This window comes from Anser anser, assembly GCF_964211835.1.
Source record: "Anser anser genome assembly, chromosome: 15".
NCBI classification, from domain to species: domain Eukaryota; kingdom Metazoa; phylum Chordata; class Aves; order Anseriformes; family Anatidae; genus Anser; species Anser anser.
Window position 1 is genome coordinate 16,591,633 of NC_139736.1, and position 14,244 is coordinate 16,605,876.

The window sequence follows — 14,244 nt, forward strand, 5'->3', positions numbered from 1 at the left end:
GTTGCAGAAGGATAAAGTGTGCTGCAAATACAGTCAAAAAAACGTTAGCTACTTCATCTTTGCTAGCAACTTTTGCCAGAACCAGGGACCACTCCAAGAGAAGTAAGTAGGCTGAATACCACAGCACATGCTCTACACATTTATAGGTCTTTAGCAATCGTTAATAAAAGGCTTAAGCTGCAGAGCTTTTGGTTGCTTTTCTAAACATTTTCTTTTGAACATGATTTATGGGACAGCTGTTGCAAGGTGAAGCCTGGGGAAAACACATTGCTCGCAGAAATCAGGAACAATTATTTAAGCAAAGCCTCCCCACCTATGATAAAACCGAGAGCTGACTGGTCTGCCACTAATTGTAGATGGCCAGGGTGAAGACGTAACTTGTGTTACAATGTGCCGGGGCAAGTTAATTACACTCCTCTTTTATCATCTTTCTATCCCCAGCACAGTCTGAGGTCCTGCTGTGGGGTGAAACTTGCTTTCAGTCCTTGCTGAGGGCCCTGGGCACAGAGCAGCGCCAACGCCACAGCACAGCCCACCCCAGTGCCAAAGGCTTCCTGGTCCCACAGCCTGGACCAAGCTGGGAAGATGCTCAAGAGAATTAATTAGGTTAACAATCTTCCTTTCCCAGCACGTTCACATGCCTGCTCCTGGGCATCACAGGTGATTTCGTGGTCTCATAAAAGTCTCATAAACAGTGTTGAATTCTTTATATCCTAATATATAATTTAGATCCTATATATATCCTAATTCATTCTTTATGCACTATAACAAGGGCAAAGGTAAGATGATTTTTTTTTTTTAAAATCTATACAGTTAGGGCACGATGACTGCCAGCAGTGCCCCATTTCCACAGGCTCATTTAGTTTATTACAGCACTGTACATGTTCTAACATAAGTATTCCCTCATGGCCAGCCTCACGAAGTCACATTTTTTCAGTATCATGCTGGAATGGGAGTGATACTGATGTATCTGACTCACACTGAGAGCCACCAGGACATCTGCTCGTGTTTCATCTACGTCCACCATTTCCGAGGTGCCAATATCAGCAAGATGCTCTTGGTGGCATCATTTTTATACAAGTGTCTGAGTAGTCATTGGGAGATAGGCATCAATTTACCTAAATACTGTTTTATTGTTGTCAGTCCCACTAACAACCCTATTTTCAGTTGTGGTTGGAATAAATTCCACCTACGTCCCAGAGACAAATACTCTGTGTGCTACAGACTTAAGGCAGGCTGTAAGAAATCCCAGGCCCGGTGACTCATGTGTAAGTTAGGCTGCCTGGATATGGCCCTCATGTTATTCTTTCGATGTTTTGATATCTGACCTCTATCCTGTGGCAAATCCAAGCTGGATTTTTTTAAATACATTTATTCCAGGGAATTAAATTAATTCTGAGATGAAGTATGGTTTTAATTTAAAACAGGAAGAGCCGGGCTGATATAACTGGCACTGGAGAATTCAGGAGAGCCAAACTAGCTGCAGTGTCATCCCTGATATCTTCTCTTTCTTCTTAATTCCTTCATTATGTTTACAATTTTCATTATGTTTAAGATTGAAATGAATAACTATAAAAGCGAAGGAATGAGAACAAGCTTGCTGGCACCGTTGCAAGGCAGTGGACCCTGTATGTTGGGCTGAAGTTTTCAAATGAAGACAAGAGGTGTACAATTCTGTTTTAGCAATTTTGTACAAGACTTCTCTTTCCCTCTAGGCTTTAACATTTACTCCCAACCCATTAAATTTGTAGTCCCTTTTCCCCTCTTTATTAGAATATAAAGCTGCAGAATTTCAGGACTTTCCTGAGGCTGCTGCAGAGAACAGCCAAGTTGCTTAGGCAGGAGCCTTTGTAGACTTGGCTGGCCTGGGTGCAGGGGTGAGGCAAATAGTGGCTCTGGGGGTGTCATATCCCTGCCTTTGTGCCACCCGCTGTGGGGCATGGCCCTAGCACGCAACCTCCTGGCATCCCCCCCAGGCAGGACTGTTCTTTTCCAGTATCTGTTACAAAGCTGTTGGATATATACCTCCATATTTTGCATAATACCCTTCCTAGATCCCTGAAGATCCGTTTCCCATAATGAAGTTATCAACAGCAAACAACTGCATTCTCATCTGTTGAACACAGGAAACCCCTCCATGCTTTTGTAGATGTTTCCAAGCAATAATTAACATTTATATCTCACCAGTTCAATGCTTCTAATTCCATTGTAAAGGGTAGATTTTGAACAGTGAATGTCATTGCAAAATGTTGGCCAAGGATAAGCAAGGTGAACTCCCACTCAACAAAAAGCGTTATATGATGTACAGTAACATTTCAGTTGGAAGCCCTCAAACAGTAAATTACATAGCACTCATGTCTCCTCACCAACGTGTACTTTTCAGTGCTCAGGAATTTCACAGTGGATACATTAATTCAAGCAACCTTTAAATTTCTTCTTCCTGTACCCATGTGGGTGTGAAAAGTCAGGATGGGAATTTCTTTAGCAATCACGTCAAGTGGGGAAAGAAAGTTGATACATATTTATATGCATACACACGCATAAACACAGTTTAGCTGTTTTAATTTTCACTTCAGTAGAAAAATCTCTATGTAAATTTTGTGTTCACTGCTTCAGAATGAATTCTGTCTTCAGAAATCATCAATCTGTAGGAAATCATCTGCCATTTATCTCTGAAGGCTCCTCAGTGCCATTATAGACCTGCTCTCGTAGTGAACCCCGTGTTCCTTTTTCTGTAGACACCTAAATCCAGTGTTCAGAACTGCTTTTACAGGTAAAGTAGTCAATGCTTTTCTTGCAGCACCTTTCCTTCCTACTTAATACTTCATTTCTTTTATCATACTAATAAAAAAGTGCAGGATTTCTACTGACTGCTACGAAGTTTCTTCAGTCCTTCTCTTCTGCAGATTCTTGAATCGCTGGCCTTATCCAAGGCATTAGTGACCTGCTGTCAATCATTACACTGGTTTTGAGCCTATACCTATGAAATGGCCAGAGTTACCAAACTGAAAACTGTTATGAACTGAATCATCTGTGAAAAGCAACGGAAATAGGGTGAAATGTGATTGAGAACTGAGAAGTGTTTAGAGACTTTTTATTTGATGTCTAAAAATACTAAAATTCACTGCAAGGATGGAAAAGCGTGTAACTTCAACAAAGGCAAGCTGAGATCATAGAGGAAGTAAGACAAAAAAACAGCAGTGAAAGTGTAGCAGATGGAAAGCGGGCGACTGTGAAAATTGTTGGTATATATTAGCAGCTAGAAGGAGTCTATGAGAAGGAGAGAGCCTAAATGACACTAGCAGGAAGTTTTGCACAGCTGAGTGATAGGAACTGATGAAAATGACAGCTATTCCAGATATCCTGGCAAGGGTACCTTGTTGCAGGAGGGTTGTCAGTGATGGTGCAGGGAAGATGAAGCTGAGCACAGACCTGGCAAAAGAAACCTCAGGTCCTGTCTCTTGTCCCAGGATGGTTTCTGGGTTTTACCGAACAACTCTGATGTAATGTGGGTAAGCAGTGTTCCCAGCCCCAGGTTCACTTTTCCTCAGGTAATGTGCTGACTACTAAGCTGCAGAGCTGTGGCTCCTCAAAGGTCTGCCCTGTCAATCTCTTTTGCCCTATGAGCCCTTGACTTTCTCTTCATGTCAGGCTGTAAATATGAACAGTGTGTCAAGGTTGCAGTACTATAATATTTGCCAGTGGCCTTCAACAACTGGGGTAAAGCTCGTTTTGACTGCACACGGCTATAGGAATGTATGTACACATAAAGTTTTTTTTTTTTTTTTTTTTTTTTTTTTAATCTATAGAGAAAGCAGAGACATACAAAAACTGAATATTCAAGTGTATCAAGTCTTTAGTGTGCAATGGAAGCAAGGACAGGAGAAACTAAAATCCAGAAGGAAAAGCGCAAAATAATCATACATGGATTATGAAGTCAAGGAAGCCAGCTCAACCCTTTCAGTACACGTGGCTAGCACCAATCCAGCATTACTATCAGAGACAGAGAAGGAGGCAGGGTTGGTTCAAGTAGGGAGAACAAATACCAAAACTGCCGTTTGAGAGGTGCCCAAGCCCTACCAGCAGTCCCAGGGTTAGTGGCATTTTCTATTTTGAGCACAGAGAGAATCTCACAAGAGAGAGCATAATCAGATGGAAGTGTAAGCCCTCCGGACAAAAAGACAAGGTAAAGATATAAATCTGGTCCTGCTGTCCTACTGAGGCAAAGCTGTCACCGGCAAATCTTTTTCTTCCAGTTTAAATTGTTCTAAGTGGAGCAGCATTACTAAAGAATTACCATGGAGAAGAAACTATTTCCAATCTGCAAAAACTGCAGAATCAGTTCGAGAGGGCTAACTCAATTTCTGCCTTAACTCTGAAATCTTCTTAGGGCCGTGTATCTGCCATGGAAGTAGCTGAGGTCTGTATACCTGAGAGCACAATGCCCTGCTCCGCCAGGGCTGTGCCTGAGGGCATGGTTAGCATTGCTCAACAACCCTCTCTTTGTAGCAGGCTACACTAAGGCTGCTAAGAGAAGTTTAACTCATTAACTCAATGGTTATTTTCTGTGTTTAACAGTGGTCTTCACTGCCACCCACTCTTAGGACATCCTTAAGACCTCCCAGGTAAGCTGGGTGTCTCTGGCAGGATATCTGTAGCAGCGGTTGCTATTTACTGCTATTTGTTCAGAAGATCTGCCCACATAAACAGTGCATAAGATAATAAAAAATTCAGTAAGCTTTCAGAAAGATAACTTTATTCCTCTGCTCAGAAACATCTGGACATTTCAAGAGTCCTGCTAAATTTATGGAGTCCACTCAAAAAATCTAAGTTTCTACTCAAGGGCAAATAAACCGTTCTGGGGGCTTTGCCAGGCGTCTTCTCTCCCTCTCTTGTCTCTGTACAGTATGAATAATGCATCTTCTCTGAGCACAAACCAGAAGCATTAGCTTCTTGTTTCCTTTTGTATATTTTTAGGAGCTCCCACTCCCTGGTCCTGGTTACAGAGGCTAGTGTTGGTATGGTACTTGTAGCCGAGTGGGCCACGAGCCCAGCAGCTTAGCTCTCCTCCCCACCTGGGAAAGGACCCTGGTCCTGCAGGCAAAGGCCTTGGGCAGCCAAAAATAACATAGCTGCATTGATTGCCAAGGAGCTGCTGTCAGGTACTTGAGGTTAGCAAGGCAGATACAGCACTGAAGTCTGAAACGTATGATGATGGCCTTGGATGAAGTTTGATCTTATTTAAAACTACTGTTGTCGAGAGAGAAACTGAAATCACAGCCCATCTGAGACAAGAGTTGAGCCAAATCTCCGGTGATTAAAGTAGGTTGGAAATGTATGCCAGGAGCTCACAGAATGATTTAGGTTGGAAAGGACCTCTAAGATCATGAAGTCCAACTGTTAACCTAGCACTGCCAATTCTACTACTAATGCATGTCCTTAAGCAACACAGACGTGTAGACGTCTTTTGAATACCTTCAGGGATGGTGACTCAACCACTTCCCTGGGCAGCCTGTTCCAATTCCTCACAACCCTTTCAGTGAAAAAATATTTCTTAATAACCAACCTAAACCTCCCCTGGCTCAAATAGAGGCCATTTCTTCCTGTCCTACTGCTTATTGCTTGGGAGAGGAGACTGATCCTCACCCTGCTACAACCTCCTTTGAGGTGTCTTTAGCAAGTGATAAGGTCTCCCTTTGAGCCAGGTTTTCTGTAGGCTAAATAGCCCCAGCTCCCTCAGCCACTCCGCATAAAAGTTGTTCTCTATAAACACCTCCCCTCAGGGGAAGAAGGAAAAGTAAAACAGGAAAAGGAGAAGAAAAGGAAAAAAGGGGAAAAGGAAAAGATAAAGAAGAAAGGTTATTCTAACTTTCAAGAGGTCACTCTAACTTCTTTTTCTAAACATTTTTCACCAAAAAAAAAAAAAAAAAGAACTTACATATAAAAAATGAACACGTCAGAACTTGTACAGAAACCACATGGAGAGGTCATTCTTTCCTTCCTTGTCCCCTTCCTTTCCTCTAGCCCTTTCATACCCAGGCTCATTTTAAATCGTTGGCTGCCTTGACCAGACCCAGGATATTTTGGTTTTGTCTTTTCTTTAAGAGCAATGCTATTGTGAAATTATTTGTCAGACTGTCTTTTCTTCAGTTACATTCTTCATCATATTGTCATGCAGAAAAACAAATAGCCAGTCCATTGGGTTTTGAAGAAGTGCTCAGAATTGACTTCACTTTATCAGCTTTGGTACGATTAGAGATGCTTTAAAGCACGCAGCTTCTGAAAAATCTCATTCTGCTTTATATAAGGTACAAGTGACACAAGCCTTACTCTCCTCTCTAGCAAAGCAATCCCTGAGAAGAGTCAAGCAGCTTAAATTTGGCAAAGAAGGAATTTTCTTATCGTTTTTCTTACAATGAGACAGGATACAGGCAAATAAATATATATATTTATTTATTTGCAACTAGGGACCAAAGCACAAATAGTCATTTCCCATCATACTGACTTTTCTTTGCTGCAAATACTGTCTAAAATCTCCTAGTGATGAAAAGACTATAAATGCATGGTCTTAACCTGATAATTATATATTATTTGAATATCACACTTCAGCCCATATTTATCTTCCTTGCTTTTAATATTTACTTCAAGTAGAGACGGTGGGTAATTTGTCTCATGTAACTTCTCTGTCTGAGCAGACTCAATTATAATTGTCCTAAAATACTGACTTCAGCTTTGACTTAAAGTATTTTTAAAGCAAAATTGCTACATATTTTTTAAGAACCAGTTAGTCTTCATTATGGACAAACGTGTATCTCTGAGCTCTGCCTTCTCAGAGTTTCAGCTCTGATTTTTTTGCCCATTGCAAATGATGCACTTCCAGCAATATGAAGCTTGGAGAGCCTTGCATAGAAAGCAAGGTCAAAGCATCAAGCATCATATCATTTCTGTCATTAGCCTGTGCCCTGCTCTATGTATTATGGAGAGGATTTGTTTCCTGAGTCCTGATCCAGACTAGAATGCGATTTTTCTAAAATGCCAACAGTGTTAGGTTAGTCCCATCTCTGAACTAGAGAGCACAGACACTTGTGAAACAGAAAAAGCTTTCTGAGTTCTGTGTAAGGATTGCTGGTAGTGATGCACTGGTAGACTTAATAAATTCCTTTGCTGCAGCACCAATGATTTAATTGTGTCAAGGCAACAAGATTTGAACGATTATAAGGAAGCAGGGGTCTGGAGACCTCAGCGCACTTTGCAGTGGGGCAATACAGAGCCACCAGACTCTTGCAGCCAGCCCAGCTCCAGCTCTCTTCTAGCAGATGGCAGATTTGCATGGTTATCTTACCACTGCCCATAAGTGCTGCTGTACTTCACTTATGGTCTTGTTCCATGCTGGACTTCTCAGTTTAGTACTATTTTTCTTTTTGATTAGCTGAGACTTGTGCTGGATGACAGCATGCTCTCTGCACAGTCACAAAACAGAAATCAAATCTAGTTAGTCTTCATTTTAGTCTTTTAAAAAAAGACTAAAATGAAACTAAGAAGACCCCCTTCTACTGGAGACAGTATATGATGTTTTTCTATCTGAAAGAATTCAGATGTATAAATTCTGTTTTGGGGATCATGCTGTTTGTTTTAGCTTCCTGGAATTGGAGTAAGTAACCAGTGAGGTGGTGTCTTTGAGTCTCTATGGGTTAGGATCAGAGGGAAGGCCAACAAGGCAAGCATCCTGGTAGGGGTCTGTTATAGACCACCGAACCAGGACGAGGAGACTGATGAGTTCTACAGGCAGCTGGCAGAAGCCGCGAAATTGTCAGTGCTTGTTCTCGTGGGGGACTTCAACTTCCCAGACATATCCTGGAAGCACAACACAGCCCAGAGAAAGCAGTCTAAGAGGTTTCTGGAGAGCGTGGAAGATAGCTTCCTGACGCAGCTGGTTAGAGAGCCTACCAGGGGAGGTGTCCCGCTAGACCTTCTGTTCACAAACAGTGATGGACTGGTGGGAGATGTGGTGGTCAAGAGCTGTCTCGGGCAGAGTGACCACGAAATGGTTCAGTTCTCTATTCTTGGCGAAGTCAGGAAGGGGACCAGTAAAACCGCTGTCTTGGACTTCTGGAGGGCTGACTTTGAGCTGTTCAGGACACTGGTTGGCAGAGTCCCTTGGGAGGAGATTCTGAAGGGCAGAGGAGTCCAGGAAGGCTGGGCACTCCTCAAAAAGGAAATCTTAATGGCTCAGGAGTGGTCTGTCCCCACGTGCCCAAAAACGAGCCGACGCGGAACTAGACCGGCCTGGCTGAACAGGGAGTTGTGGCTCGACCTTAGGAGAAAAAGGAGGGTTTATAATCTTTGGAAAAGAGGGCGGGCTACTCAAGAGGACTTTAAGGATGTTGCGAGGCTGTGCAGGGACAAAATTAGAAAGGCCAAAGCTCATCTGGAGCTCAATCTGGCTACTGCCGTTTAAGATAACAAAAAACATTTTTACAAATACATCAACACAAAAAGGAGGACTAAGGAGAATCTCCATCCTTTACTGGATGCAGGGGGAAACTTAGTTACAAAAGATGAGGAAAAGGCTGAGGTGCTCAATGCCTTCTTTGCCTCAGTCTTTAGCGGCAACCAGTTGTTCTCTGGATACCTGGTACCCTGAGCTGGTGGAAGGGGTTGGGGAGCAGGATGTGGCCCTCACAATCCATGAGGAAATGGTTGGTGACTTGCTACAGCACTTGGATGTACGCAAGTCGATGGGGCCGGATGGGATCCACCTGAGGGTACTGAGCGAACTGGCGGAGGAGCTGGCCAAGCCGCTTTCCATCATTTATCGGCAGTCCTGGCTATCAGGGGAGGTCCCAGTCGACTGGCGGCTAGCAAACGTGACGCCCATCTACAAGAGGGGCCGGAGGGTATACCCGGGGAACTATAGGCCTGTTAGTTTGACCTCAGTGCCAGGGAAGCTCATGGAGCAGATTATCTTGAATGTCATCACGTGGCACTTGCAGGGCAAGCGGGCGATCAGGCCCAGTCAGCATGGGTTTATGAAAGGCAGGTCCTGCTTGACGAACCTGATCTCCTTCTATGACCAAGTGACCCGCTTGGTGGATGAGGGGAAGGCTGTGGATGTGGTCTACCTTGACTTCAGTAAGGCTTTTGACACCGTTTCCCACAGCATTCTCCTCAAGAAACTGGCTGCTCTTGGCTTGGACTGGCGTACGCTTTGTTGGGTTAAAAACTGGCTGGATAGCCGGGCCCAAAGAGTAGTGGTGAATGGAGTCAAATCCAGCTGGAGGCCGGTCACTAGTGGAGTCCCCCAGGGCTCAGTGCTGGGGCCAGTCCTCTTTAATATCTTTATCGATGATCTGGATGAGGGGATCGAGTGCACCCTCAGTAAGTTTGCAGATGACACCAAGTTAGGTGCGTGTGTCGATCTGCTCGAGGGAAGGAAGGCTCTGCAGGAGGATCTGGATAGGCTGGAGCGATGGGCTGAGGTCAACTGTATGAGGTTCAACAAGGCCAAGTGCCGGGTCTTGCACCTGGGGCACAACAACCCCAAGCAGAGCTACAGGCTGGGAGATGAGTGGTTGGAAAGCTGCCTGGTAGAGAAGGACCTGGGAGTATTGGTTGATAGTCGGCTGAATATGAGCCAGCAGTGTGCTCAGGTGGTCAACAAGGCCAACAGCATCCTGGCTTGCATAAGAAGCAGTGTGGCCAGCAGGGCTAGGGAAGTGATTGTCCCCCTGTACTCGGCTCTGGTGAGGCCGCACCTCAAGTGCTGTGTTCAGTTTTGGGCCCCTCGCTACAAGAAGGATGTTGAGGTGCTCAAGCGAGTCCAGAGAAGGGCGACGAAGCTGGTGAGGGGTCTGGAGAACAAGTCTTACGAGGACTGGCTGAGGGAGCTGGGGTTGTTTAGCCTGGAGAAGAGGAGGCTCAGGGGAGACCTTATCGCTCTCTATAGGTACCTTAAAGGAGGCTGTAGAGAGGTGGGGGTTGGTCTATTCTCCCACATGCCTTGTGACAGGACGAGGGGGAATGGGCTAAAGTTGCGCCAGGGGAGGTTTAGGTTGGATGTTAGGAAGAACTTCTTTACTGAAAGGGTTGTTAGGCATTGGAATGGACTGCCCAGGGAGGTGGTTGAGTCGCCATCCCTGGAGGTCTTTAAAAGACGTTTAGATGTAGCCCTTAGTGATATGGTTTAGTGGAGGTCTTGTTAGTGTTAGGACAGAGGTTGGACTAGATGATCTTGGAGGCCTCTTCCAACCTGGACGGTTCTGTGATTCTGTGATTCTGTCTTAACCTGCAAGTGGGTGTAGCTGCTTGCCATTCCCAAGGGGAAGGTGTGCTACGCATCTGATTGCAGTTACCTTAGAAAATGGGACATTGAATCTTTCAGGGGGAAAGAAAGAAAAAAGAAAGAAATGGACCCCTATCCTGGCGAACAGGATGGCGGTATTTACCTGAGCTCTTTGTTCATAACCAAGTTCCTAGTTTGTGCATATTACTCTGTTTGTAATGGATAGACTTGTTAGAAAAATAAAACAGTCCAGTTATCATAATCAAAATAAAGTCCAGGTAGATTTCCTTTCTGCTTTGAATGAAATTTTTTTCTTTTTTGCAATGAAGGAAATTAAATTCTAGTGCTTTCATAAGCAATGGATATGCCTACTCCCTTTCCTGGATGAGTAGGTAAATAGACAGATATTTATCAACACTTCTTTGCCACATGGGACCATAAATACTACCCTCTGAGAAAAAAAAGGAAGGTATTTTGGCTGCAGTGAAGATTGATAGCAGTTCTCTGGGGGAGGGCAACTCTCAGGCATACGCTGACTTTTACTAAATGCCTGTTCCCTAATCTCTCCTAGCAGCTGCTGATGTCCAACCAGCTCTTGCTGATGGTTTGAGTTAGACAGTCTTTGAGGTGCTATGTTCTTGTGGATGGAAGTCCACGGGTACATGGAAATGCTGTGCTAGCTCAAAGCCACTGAGACTCATGTCATGCACTGCACATCAGTTATGTCCATTTTTGTGGGTCCTCCAAACATTTTTATGAAAAGTTGTTTTCATCACACAAGTATGACTTCTTCCACTTAAGTATCTTCTTTAGAAACTCTCTTATTACTCACCTTGGGGGGGGGGGAGACACGGACGGACAGATGACAAAAAAGACTGATTTTCCACTGCCCGTACAAGATTATTCTGTCTCCCTGCTGGATTTGGTTTGGTTTTGTTTCATCTTGTAAGGCTGGAATTTTGTTTTGTTCAGAAGCAGGTTGTTCAGGGGAGGGTAGATGTGGATGCACTAATGCATCTGTGTTTCTCTAGCAGAAACTAGTAGATGTTTTGGAATCCCACAGGAAGGGACTGTGACAAATTCAAACTGGAAAACATCTTTATTGAACGAAAATGTAAGTGGTATAAAGTTAAAGAGAGTTTTTGTAGCCAATTGTCCATGTAGGCAAGTCTTCATAATGTTTGTCTGGACTACAGAAAAGTCATAATGGGGGGGATCAAATGTATTCTCAGAGATGTCACAACTGAGCGGGTTATAAACTTTCAGAAGTTGAGTTTCTCTGTTAACACCAATGGAAAGATGTCATCAAAAGCAAAGGGACTGTATACCTATAACTATCCAGCTTGTTCCAGAAGATAAGGATAAGCTTATTTCATAAACATTTGCCCTAGAAAGAAAGTGCAGTTGAGTAATGTCCTGGGATGATAAGGGACCGCTGATTTTATGCATGGCTGTCATCAAAATTGAAAATAGTTCTTGGGTCTTGTTGTTCAAAAGAGAATTTGATGCTCCTGATATGAGCATGAAATTTGATGAGGGTTATCAGGCCTTTTCGAAAAATCTTTCTGAAGCCAAGAGGGGATTTATTTTCCTACTCATCATAACACAGACACAAAAGATATCACAAGAGTAAAAGCCTTGAGAAGTTACTCTTAGGGGCAAGTAAATAAGAAGGGCATTTCTAGACTTAGCTATAAGCAGGACAAAGGTGTTGTTTGGAGGAGGCATAGAGAGGTGAACCTCTGCAGCGGGGTAAGAGTTTTCTTTCACAGGGAGGAGAAGACAAACTAGACAAAGACAAAAATCTAGTTTGGGCTAGATTTTTCCTCCTAGCACCTGGTGTGGTGCTGTGTTTTAGATTTAGGATGAGAATAATGCTGACAGCAAGCTGAAGTTTTAGGTGTTGCAGGGCAGTACTTAGACTAAGTCAAGGACTTTACAGCTTTTCATACTGCCCTGCCAGTGGGGAGGCTGGGGGTGCACACACAGCTGGCAGGGAAAACACTCGAACCCCTGTGAAGGGGTCTGTGGCCACTCCAACCCCTGTGCTGGGCCCTGAGGCCACTCCAGCCTCTGTGCTGGGCCCTACAGACACTGCAACTACCGTGACAGGCCCCATGGCTGGTCTAGAGAACCAACCTGTGCCAGTATCAGTTGCCCCTATATGCAAAATGAAACAATGGTTGTGAAAGTCAGGTTGTTTAGTAAGGAAAGGAGCTCGTACTCAGACAAGGAAGGATAAAGGCAAGCTACTCCAAAGTAGGGCGTTCATGGGAACAGGAGGACAAAGAGGAAGATATGAAAGCTGCAGTAACCACTTGATCCCCATCCCAGAGTGAGCTATGAGATATACAAAAATATTTCAGCTGTTGTCCAGGTGAGCACATTCTCACCTGGCTGCTGATATTGGAATATTGGGGCCAATAGATTGGAATTAAAGGGCAGGGAAGCCAAGCAGCTGGGATCCCTTGCTAGGGAATGGGGCACTGACAAAGCAATTGGAAAAGGGGCAATTGAAAATTGGATGAGAAATGTACCTGGACCCTAGAGGCATGGGTACATGAGTTGCAAGGAAAAATAATTGCAGAAGGGGGTTCTTCCAGGAAAACTGCTGCTCCAGCTTCCAGCGGGCAGTCCCCAGACAGAGTAATGAGAACTATGACTAGGACTAGAGGGGCCCTGCCTCCAGCCAGGTGGAGGAAAAGGGACAGTCACGTTTTTTGGACTATGCTGATTTGATGGCCTGGCACATGAGACCCACAGAAATATAAGGCTCTGGTGAACAGTGGTGTGCAGTGTACCCTAATGCCATCAAGCTATAAAGGGGCAAAACCCATCTGTATTTCTGGAGTGACAGATGCTCCGTGCATCCTTGGCATAGACTACTTCAGGAGAGGGTATTTCAAGGATCCAAAAGGGTACCAGTGGGCTTTTGGCATAGCTGCCTAGGAGACAGAGGACATTAAAGAGTTGTCTACCTTGCCCGGTCTCTTGAAGGACCCTTCTGCTGTGGGGTTGCTGAGGGTTGAAGAACAGCAGGTGCCAATCGATACCATGATGGTGCACTGGAGGCAATATCGCACCAACCAAGACTCCCTGATTCCTTGGAAAGGCTGTGTGGTGCTTAGCTGCCTGCCAGGTTAAACCACAACAGCATGTGATGTCCCCCACAGTGTCACAAACAGCAATATTGCCCTGAGAGAAACACTGGGAAAATCTTTATGCCAATTGCAATTGAAAACAATAGCTCTGATCCAAAACTATGAATTGATAATTGGCAATCCCAAATCACCCTTATCTGTTGTTTTGATGGCAGTACCTTAGTCCCCATTTTAGGTTATTATTCTGCAACTCTAGCAGTGCTGTTCTCACGTTGGTATTTGGCAAGGTCTAAATCAAATGAGTCTGTCTAAGCAAAGAGGAATTTTGTTCCATCCATTGCATTACTAACATTTTAACAGGCTGGCATGGCCTGCCAATAATATCACTAATCAGAAAAAGCCCTGTAACAGCACTATGCTTCAGCACCCTGTCAGTGCCCTGCTGCTGAGCTGTTTTTGGAAGAAGCACACATGCATTTACAGAACGCTTTATGTGCAGCCCAGTGAGGAGCATAGATTAATCTTTAAAAATTTAAAACCTTAGATAAATTCAGATGTTTGTACTTACTATCCAACACAGTGAAGTGAGGGACTGGCATCTTTCTTTTTGTTTAAACTTTTTCAGAAAAGTCCAAGACTACTTTGTTTTCTCTCCAGGGTCTTTGAATTTTTTTGAGCCTTTAAAAAAAATGATTAAGGCTTGAGACAAGAGCACGTGAAGTGATTTCATCTGAATTTTGTATTTGGCATTTTTGTTTATGTAATAGCAATAAGAACACATTTTCTTGAAAATTGTTCAATTTCATTCTCCAGAACTGATCCAAAGCTCATTGAATTAAAATGAAATAATCTCACTCATGT